At 40.5% G+C, this 8,842-nt stretch overlaps 1 protein-coding gene across 1 annotated transcript in view; it reads left to right on the top strand.

Annotated features, from left to right (window-relative positions):
* HGSNAT (heparan-alpha-glucosaminide N-acetyltransferase) overlaps positions 1 to 8,842 on the top strand; it is a 154,285-nt gene that overhangs the window by 119,340 nt on the left and 26,103 nt on the right. The gene's annotated exons all lie outside the window — the stretch shown is intronic.

The raw sequence follows: 8,842 nt of genomic DNA on the forward strand, positions 1-8,842 counted from the left end.
CTTTGGCAGTGGTTACATCCTAAAGTCTATTTGGGTATGAAATGACAAGCTTTGCACACCTGGATTTGGGTATTTTCTGCCATTCTTCTCTGCAGATCCTCTCAAGTTCTGTCAGGTTGGCTAGGAACTGTCGTACAGCCATTTTCATGTCTCTCCAGATATGTTTGATTGGGTTCAAGTCCGGGCTCTGGCTGGGCCACTTAAGTACATTCAGAGTTGTCCCTAAGCTACTCTTGTGTTGTCTTGGCTGTGTGCTTAGGTTCATTGTCTTGTTGGAAAGTGGACCTTCGGCCCAGTCTGAGGTCCTGAGTGCTCTTGACTAGGTTCTTATTAAGGATATCTTTTGTATTTTGCGGTGTTCAGCTTTCCCTCAACTATGACCAGTCCCCCAGTCTATGCTGCTAATAAACACCCCACAGCATAATTCTACCTCCAACATGCTTCAACAATAGGATGGTATTGCGCAGACGTTGAGAGGTTCCTGATGCTTGGGCATTGAGGACAAACAGTTAACTCTTCATTTCTTCAGACCAGATAGTCCAGGTTGGTGGAGTGTTGCAGTGATGGTTATTAGGGTTGCCAGGTGTCCGTTATTAGACCGGACAGTCCGGTATTTAAGGCTACTGCCCGGTAATTTTATTTTAAAAATACCGGACATAACCTTAGGTAGTTTGCTTTAGAATTTTTTTTTTCCTATGATGCTTTTGACCGTGACCTTTGAGTCCAAGCCACGTCCGGGCCAGTCCAGTCCCTACCTACCCAGCACCACTGATTACCCAAGCCCAGCCTTGCTGGCAGTGGCAGCCGTCTGCAGCCCGTGTCCACAGCTGATCCTGATGTGAGCGGATAGTGACTGTCAGTGCGGAGTTGCGGTCGGACCCCTCTGACGTGCTGCCATCTGCTACTGCCTGTGAGTGTGTGTAAGACTGTCTGACGTCACGTGATCACGCGCATGACGTCACAACAGCAAGAAGACCAGCTCTGTCAGTCAGTCTATGCGTAGTGCGTCTAGAGAGTGTCGTGACCGCTGTGCTGAGACAGAAATTAGAATAGTGCCCAGCCAGGGGAATAGACTGTGAGATTGAATAGTGACACTTGTTGCTTGCTGCCAGCCAAGCAATAACAATAATCCATTGAATTTTGATATTGAAGCAGGGACTGAGACTCAGTTAACCCTAATAAAAAAATGAGGTATGTCTCAGTCACTCTCAGTTTTTTAAATAATTATTTATATCACCATTCCATCACCCACACAATTTTTTATATATATATATATATATATATATATATATATATATATATATATATATATAACATAATTTATGTAAGAACTTACCTGATAAATTCATTTCTTTCATATTAGCAAGAGTCCATGAGCTAGTGACGTATGGGATATACATTCCTACCAGGAGGGGCAAAGTTTCCCAAACCTCAAAATGCCTATAAATACACCCCTCACCACACCCACAAATCAGTTTAACGAATAGCCAAGAAGTGGGGTGATAAGAAAAAAAGTGCGAAAGCATAAAAAATAAGGAATTGGAATAATTGTGCTTTATACAAAAAATCATAACCACCACAAAAAAAGGGTGGGCCTCATGGACTCTTGCTAATATGAAAGAAATGAATTTATCAGGTAAGTTCTTACATAAATTATGTTTTCTTTCATGTAATTAGCAAGAGTCCATGAGCTAGTGACGTATGGGAAAATGACTACCCAAGATGTGGATCTTCCACGCAAGAGTCACTAGAGAGGGAGGGAAAAAATAAAGACAGCCAATTCCGCTGAAAATAATCCACACCCAAAATAAAGTTTAAATCTTATAATGAAAAAAACTGAAATTATAAGCAGAAGAATCAAACTGAAACAGCTGCCTGAAGTACTTTTCTACCAAAAACTGCTTCAGAAGAAGAAAACACATCAAAATGGTAGAATTTAGTAAAAGTATGCAAAGAAGACCAAGTTGCTGCTTTGCAAATCTGATCAACAGAAGCTTCATTCCTAAAAGCCCAGGAAGTAGAAACTGACCTAGTAGAATGAGCTGTAATCCTTTGAGGCGGAGTTTTACCCGACTCGACATAAGCATGATGAATTAAAGATTTCAACCAAGATGCCAAAGAAATGGCAGAGGCCTTCTGACCTTTCCTAAAACCGGAAAAGATAACAAAAAGACTAGAAGTCTTTCGGAAATTCTTAGTAGCTTCAACATAATATTTCAAAGCTCTAACTACATCCAAAGAATGCAATGATTTCTCCTTAGAATTCCTAGGATTAGGACATAATGAAGGAACCACAATTTCTCTACTAATGTTGTTAGAATTCACAACCTTAGGTAAAAATTGAAAAGAAGTTCGCAACACTGCCTTATCCTGATGAAAAATCAGAAAAGGAGACTCACAAGAAAGAGCAGATAATTCAGAAACTCTTCTAGCAGAAGAGATGGCCAAAAGAAACAAAACTTTCCAAGAAAATAATTTAATGTCCAATGAATGCATAGGTTCAAATGGAGGAGCTTGAAGAGCCCCCAGAACCAAATTCAAACTCCAAGGAGGAGAAATTGACTTAATGACAGGTTTTATACGAACCAAAGCTTGTACAAAACAATGAATATCAGGAAGATTAGCAATCTTTCTGTGAAAAAGAACAGAAAGAGCAGAGATTTGTCCTTTCAAGGAACTTGCAGACAAACCTTTATCCAAACCATCCTGAAGAAACTGTAAAATTCTCGGAATTCTAAAAGAATGCCAGGAAAAATGATGAGAAAGACACCAAGAAATGTAAGTCTTCCAGACTCTATAATATATCTTCCTAGATACAGATTTACGAGCCTGTAACATAGTATTAATCACAGAGTCAGAGAAACCTCTTTGACTAAGAATCAAGCGTTCAATCTCCATACCTTTAAATTTAAGGATTTGAGATCCTGATGGAAAAAAAGGACCTTGCGACAGAAGGTCTGGTCGTAACGGAAGAGTCCACGGTTGGCAAGAGGCCATCCGGACAAGATCCGCATACCAAAACCTGAGAGGCCATGCTGGAGCCACCAACAGAACAAACGAGCATTCCTTCAGAATCTTGGAGATTACTCTTGGAAGAAGAACTAGAGGCGGAAAGATATAGGCAGGATGATACTTCCAAGGAAGTGAAAATGCATCCACTGCTTCCGCTTGAGGATCCCTGGATCTGGACAGATACCTGGGAAGTTTCTTGTTTAGATGAGAAGCCATCAGATCTATTTCTGGAAGTCCCCACATTTGAACAATCTGAAGAAATACCTCTGGGTGAAGAGACCATTCGCCCGGATGTAACGTTTGGCGGCTGAGATAATCTGCTTCCCAATTGTCTATACCTGGGATATGAACCGCAGAAATTAGACAGGAGCTGGATTCCGCCCAAACCAGAATTCGAGATACTTCTTTCATTGCCAGAGGACTGTGAGTCCCTCCTTGATGATTGATATATGCCACAGTTGTGACATTGTCTGTCTGAAAACAAATGAACGATTCTCTCTTTAGAAGAGGCCATGACTGAAGAGCTCTGAAAATTGCACGGAGTTCCAAAATATTGATTGGTAATCTCACCTCCTGAGATTCCCAAACTCCTTGTGCTGTCAGAGACCCCCAAACTGCTCCCCAACCTGTCAGACTTGCATCTGTTGAAATCACAGTCCAGGTTGGAAGAACAAAAGAAGCCCCCTGAACTAAACGTTGGTGATCTGTCCACCACGTCAGAGAGTGTCGTACAAATGGTTTTAAAGATATCAATTGATGTATCTTTGTGAAATCCCTGCACCACTGGTTCAGCATACAGAGCTGAAGAGGTCGCATGTGAAAACGAGCAAAGGGGATCGCGTCCGATGCAGCAGTCATAAGACCTAGAATTTCCATGCATAAGGCTACCGAAGGGAATGATTGAGACTGAAGGTTTCGACAGGCTGAAACCAATTTTAGACGTCTCTTGTCTGTCAGAGACAGAGTCATGGACACTGAATCTATCTGGAAACCTAAAAAGGTTACCCTTGTCTGAGGAATCAATGAACTTTTCGGCAAATTGATCCTCCAACCATGATCTCGAAGAAACAATACGAGTCGATTCGTATGAGATTCTGCTAAATGTGAAGACTGAGCAAGTACCAAGATATCGTCCAAATAAGGAAATACCACAATACCCTGTTCTCTGATTACATACAGAAGGGCACCGAGAATCTTTGTAAAAATCCTTGGAGCTGTTGCTAGGCCAAACGGCAGAGCCACAAATTGGTAATGCTTGTCTAGGAAAGAGAATCTCAGAAACTGATAGTGATCTGGATGAATCGGAATATGCAGATATGCATCCTGTAAATCTATTGTGGACATATAATACCCTTGCTGAACAAAAGGCAGGATAGTCCTTATAGTTACCATTTTGAATGTTGGTATCCTTACATAACGATTCAATATTTTTAGATCCAGAACTGGTCTGAAGGAATTCTCCTTCTTTGGTACAATGAAGAGATTTGAATAAAACCCCAGTCCCTGTTCCAGAACTGGAACTGGCATAATTACTCCAGCCAACTCTAGATCTGAAACACATTTCAGAAATGCTTGAGCCTTCGCTGGATTTACTGGGACACGGGAAAGAAAAAATCTCTTTGCAGGAGGCTTTATTTTGAAGCCAATTCTGTACCCTTCTGAAACAATGTTCTGAATCTAAAGATTGTGAATTGAATTGATCCAAATTTCTTTGAAAAATCGTAATCTGCCCCCTACCAGCTGAGCTGGAATGAGGGCCGCACCTTCATGTGGACTTGGGAGCTGGCTTTGGTTTTCTAAAAGGCTTGGATTTATTCCAGACTGGAGATGGTTTCCAAACTGATACCGCTCATGTGGATGAAGGATCAGGCTTTTGTTCCTTATTGTGACGAAAGGAACGAAAACGATTATTAGACCTAAATTTACCTTTAGATTTTTTATCCTGTGGTAAAAAAGTTCCTTTCCCTCCAGTAACAGTTGAGATAATAGAATCCAACTGAGAACCAAATAATTTATTACCCTGGAAAGAAAGGGAAAGCAAAGTTGACTTAGAAGACATATCAGCATTCCAAGTTTTAAGCCATAAAGCTCTTCTAGCTAAAATAGCTAGAGACATATACCTGACATCAACTCTAATGATATCAAAGATGGCATCACAAATAAAGTTATTAGCATGTTGAAGAAGATTAACAATGCTATGAGAATTATGATCTGTTACTTGTTGCGCTAAAGCTTCTAACCAAAAAGTTGAAGCTGCAGCAACATCCGCTAAAGATATAGCAGGTCTAAGAAGATTACCTGAACATAAGTAAGCTTTTCTTAGAAAGGATTCAATTTTCCTATCTAAAGGATCCTTAAAGGAAGTACTATCTGCCGTAGGAATAGTAGTACGTTTAGCAAGAGTAGAGATAGCCCCATCAACTTTAGGGATTTTGTCCCAAAACTCTAATCTGTCAGATGGCACAGGATATAATTGCTTAAAACGTTTAGAAGGAGTAAATTAATTACCCAAATTATTCCATTCCCTGGAGATTATTTCAGAAATAGCATCAGGGACAGGAAAAACTTCTGGAATAACTACAGGAGATTTAAAAACCTTATTTAAACGTTTAGATTTAGTATCAAGAGCACCAGAATCCTCTATTTCTAATGCAATTAAAACCTCTTTAAGTAAAGAACGAATAAATTCCATTTTGAATAAATATGAAGATTTATCAGCATCAACCTCTGAGACAGAATCCTCTGAACCAGAGGAACCACTATCAGAATCAGAATGATGATGTTCATTTAAAAATTCATCTGAAAAATGAGAAGTTTTAAAAGACCTTTTACGTTTACTAGAAGGAGGAATAACAGACATAGCCTTCTTAATGGATTTAGACACAAAATCTCTTATGTTAACAGGAACACTAGTATTAGATGTTGATGGAACAGCAACAGGTAATGTAGTATTACTAAAGGAAATATTATCTGCATTAACAAGTTTGTCATGACATTCATTACAAACAGCTGGAGGAACAGATACCACAAGTTTACAGCAGATACACTTAACTTTGGTAGATCCAGCACCAGGCAGTGATTTTCCAGTAGTATCTTCTGACTCAGGGTCAATCTGGGACATCTTGCAATATGTAATAGAAAAAACAACATATAAAGCAAAATTGATCAAATTCCTTAAATGACAGTTTCAGGAATGGGAAAAAATGCCAGTGAACAAGCTTCTAGCAACCAGAAGCAATAAATGAGACTTAAATAATGTGGAGACAATAATGACGCCCATATTTTTTAGTGCCAAAAAAGACGCCCACATTATTTGGCGCCTAAATGCTTTTAGCGCCAAAAATGATGCCACATCCGGAACGCTGACACTTTTGGCGCAAAATACGTCAAAAAAATGACGCAATTTCCGGCGACACGTATGACGCCGGAAATAGAAAAATATTTTTGCGCCAAAAAAGTCAGCGCCAAGAATGACGCAATAAAATGAAGCATTTTCAGCCCCCGCGAGCCTAACAGCCCACAGGAAAAAAAGTCAATTTTAAGGTAAGAAAAAATGATAAATTCATATGCATTATCCCAAATATGAAACTGACTGTCTGAAATAAGGAACGTTGAACATCCTGAGTCAAGGCAAATAAATGTTTGAATACATATATTTAGAACTTTATATAAAAGTGCCCAACCATAGCTTAGAGTGTCACAGAAAATAAGACTTACTTACCCCAGGACACTCATCTACACGTAGTAGAAAGCCAAACCAGTACTGAAACGAGAATCAGTAGAGGTAATGGTATATATATAAGAGTATATCGTTGATCTGAAAAGGGAGGTAAGAGATGAATCTCTACGACCGATAACAGAGAACCTATGAAATAGACCCCGTAGAAGGAGATCATTGAATTCAAATAGGCAATACTCTCCTCACATCCCTCTGACATTCACTGCACGCTGAGAGGAAAACCGGGCTCCAACCTGCTGCGGAGCGCATATCAACGTAGAATCTAGCACAAACTTACTTCACCACCTCCATAGGAGGCAAAGTTTGTAAAACTGATTTGTGGGTGTGGTGAGGGGTGTATTTATAGGCATTTTGAGGTTTGGGAAACTTTGCCCCTCCTGGTAGGAATGTATATCCCATACGTCACTAGCTCATGGACTCTTGCTAATTACATGAAAGAAATATATATTTGTGTGTGTGTATATATGTATATTATATATATGACACAGGGAGAATATTAGCGCTATAGATATTGCAATCCCTAATGGATAATGAGAAAACACCAGTCTCTGTAGTAATGTTACAGTCCTTCTGTGTATGGTACAATCAGTCTTTACTTAATATGTAGGAGGAGATAATCCAGAGTGTCTCGCAGCCTAATCCCCAGGCAACAGAGAATCCAAAGGAGGAAATCTCAGCAGAATCTAGAAGAAACAGAAGAGGGAAGGGCGCACAGACACAAGGATCCTGGTTTAGTATGTTAAGTAACCAGAGGCATAATACAGCACTCAAGCAAAATTTGCACTCACGTGTGACAACCTCAACGCTATGAGGTATGATGAAAGCAGGGAGACGTCTCACAGCCAGTCAAATCCTCTTTTTCCAGCTCCTTTTGAACTCTCCCAACAGAAGTTTAACCGTTAACGGAGAGCTTTACAGCTGGCAGGCCCAAAACAAATAGCACCAAAAAGTGCAAGGAAGCAGACTGGAAACTCACAGTTGCCCAGCAAACTGAACAGACACAGAGATAATTCTGTAGTGCTTCTTCACCAGTGAGGTCCTCCTGGTTCCTAAAGGGGAGGATATAGAGCCAAAATAGCCCAGTACAGTTTGTACAAATATATGTTTATCCAGGGAATATGCACACTTACATGTAGCAAAGCACCTCCAGGTGCAATATACACAGACTGGGACTTCTCAGCCGCCCAGCTGACTGTTTCAAAGGTTTCAGCAAATAAAAAAGCTCCCAAAACTGATGCAGGAGTATAGATGGATTCACAGATAAAATCCAGCAGCAAGTGTATTAGTTAAAAAGAATATTTCTTCTACAAGATATGACGAGTCCACGGATTTCATCCTTACTTGTGGGATTTAACCTCCTGCTAGCAGGAAGTGGCAAAGAGCACCACCGCAGAGCTGTATATATAGCTCCTCCCTTCCCTCCACCCCCAAGTCATTCTCTTTGCCTGTGTTAGTAATAGGAAGAGGTAAAGTGAGTTGTTAGTCTATTTTATTTACTCTGCAGGATATGGCTGCAGTTATGTCAACTACCCTTACAGAGGTATTATCTAAGTTGCCAGTGTTACAGGGCAAACGCAGCAGGACAGAGGTCAATGTGAATACTGAGTCCTCTGATGCTTTGTTAGCTATTTCCGATGTACCCTCACAGGGATCTGATTTGGGGGTCAGGGAACTTCTGTCTGAGGGGGAAGTGCGTTATCTCAGACGGACTCGGACGTCATGTCCTTTAGATTTAAGCTTGAACACCTCCGCCTGTTACTTCGGGAGGTTTTAGCGACTCTGGATGACTGTGACTCTATTGTGGTACCACCAGAGAAATTGTGTAAAATGTACAAATACTTAGAGGTACCTGTTTACACTGATGTTTTTCCGGTTCCTAAGAGAATCTCAGAGATTATTAAAAGGGAATGGGACAGACCGGGTATCCCGTTCTCACCCTCTCCTAATTTCAAGAAGATGTATCCCATATCTGACACTGTTTGGGACTCTTGGCAGACAGTCCCTAGGGTGGAAGGAGCTATATCTACCCTGGCTAAGCGTACAACTATTCCTATTGAGGACAGTTGAGCTTTTAAAGACCCTATGGATAAG

The sequence above is a fragment of the Bombina bombina genome, chromosome 2, assembly GCF_027579735.1.
Source record: "Bombina bombina isolate aBomBom1 chromosome 2, aBomBom1.pri, whole genome shotgun sequence".
Classification (NCBI taxonomy): domain Eukaryota; kingdom Metazoa; phylum Chordata; class Amphibia; order Anura; family Bombinatoridae; genus Bombina; species Bombina bombina.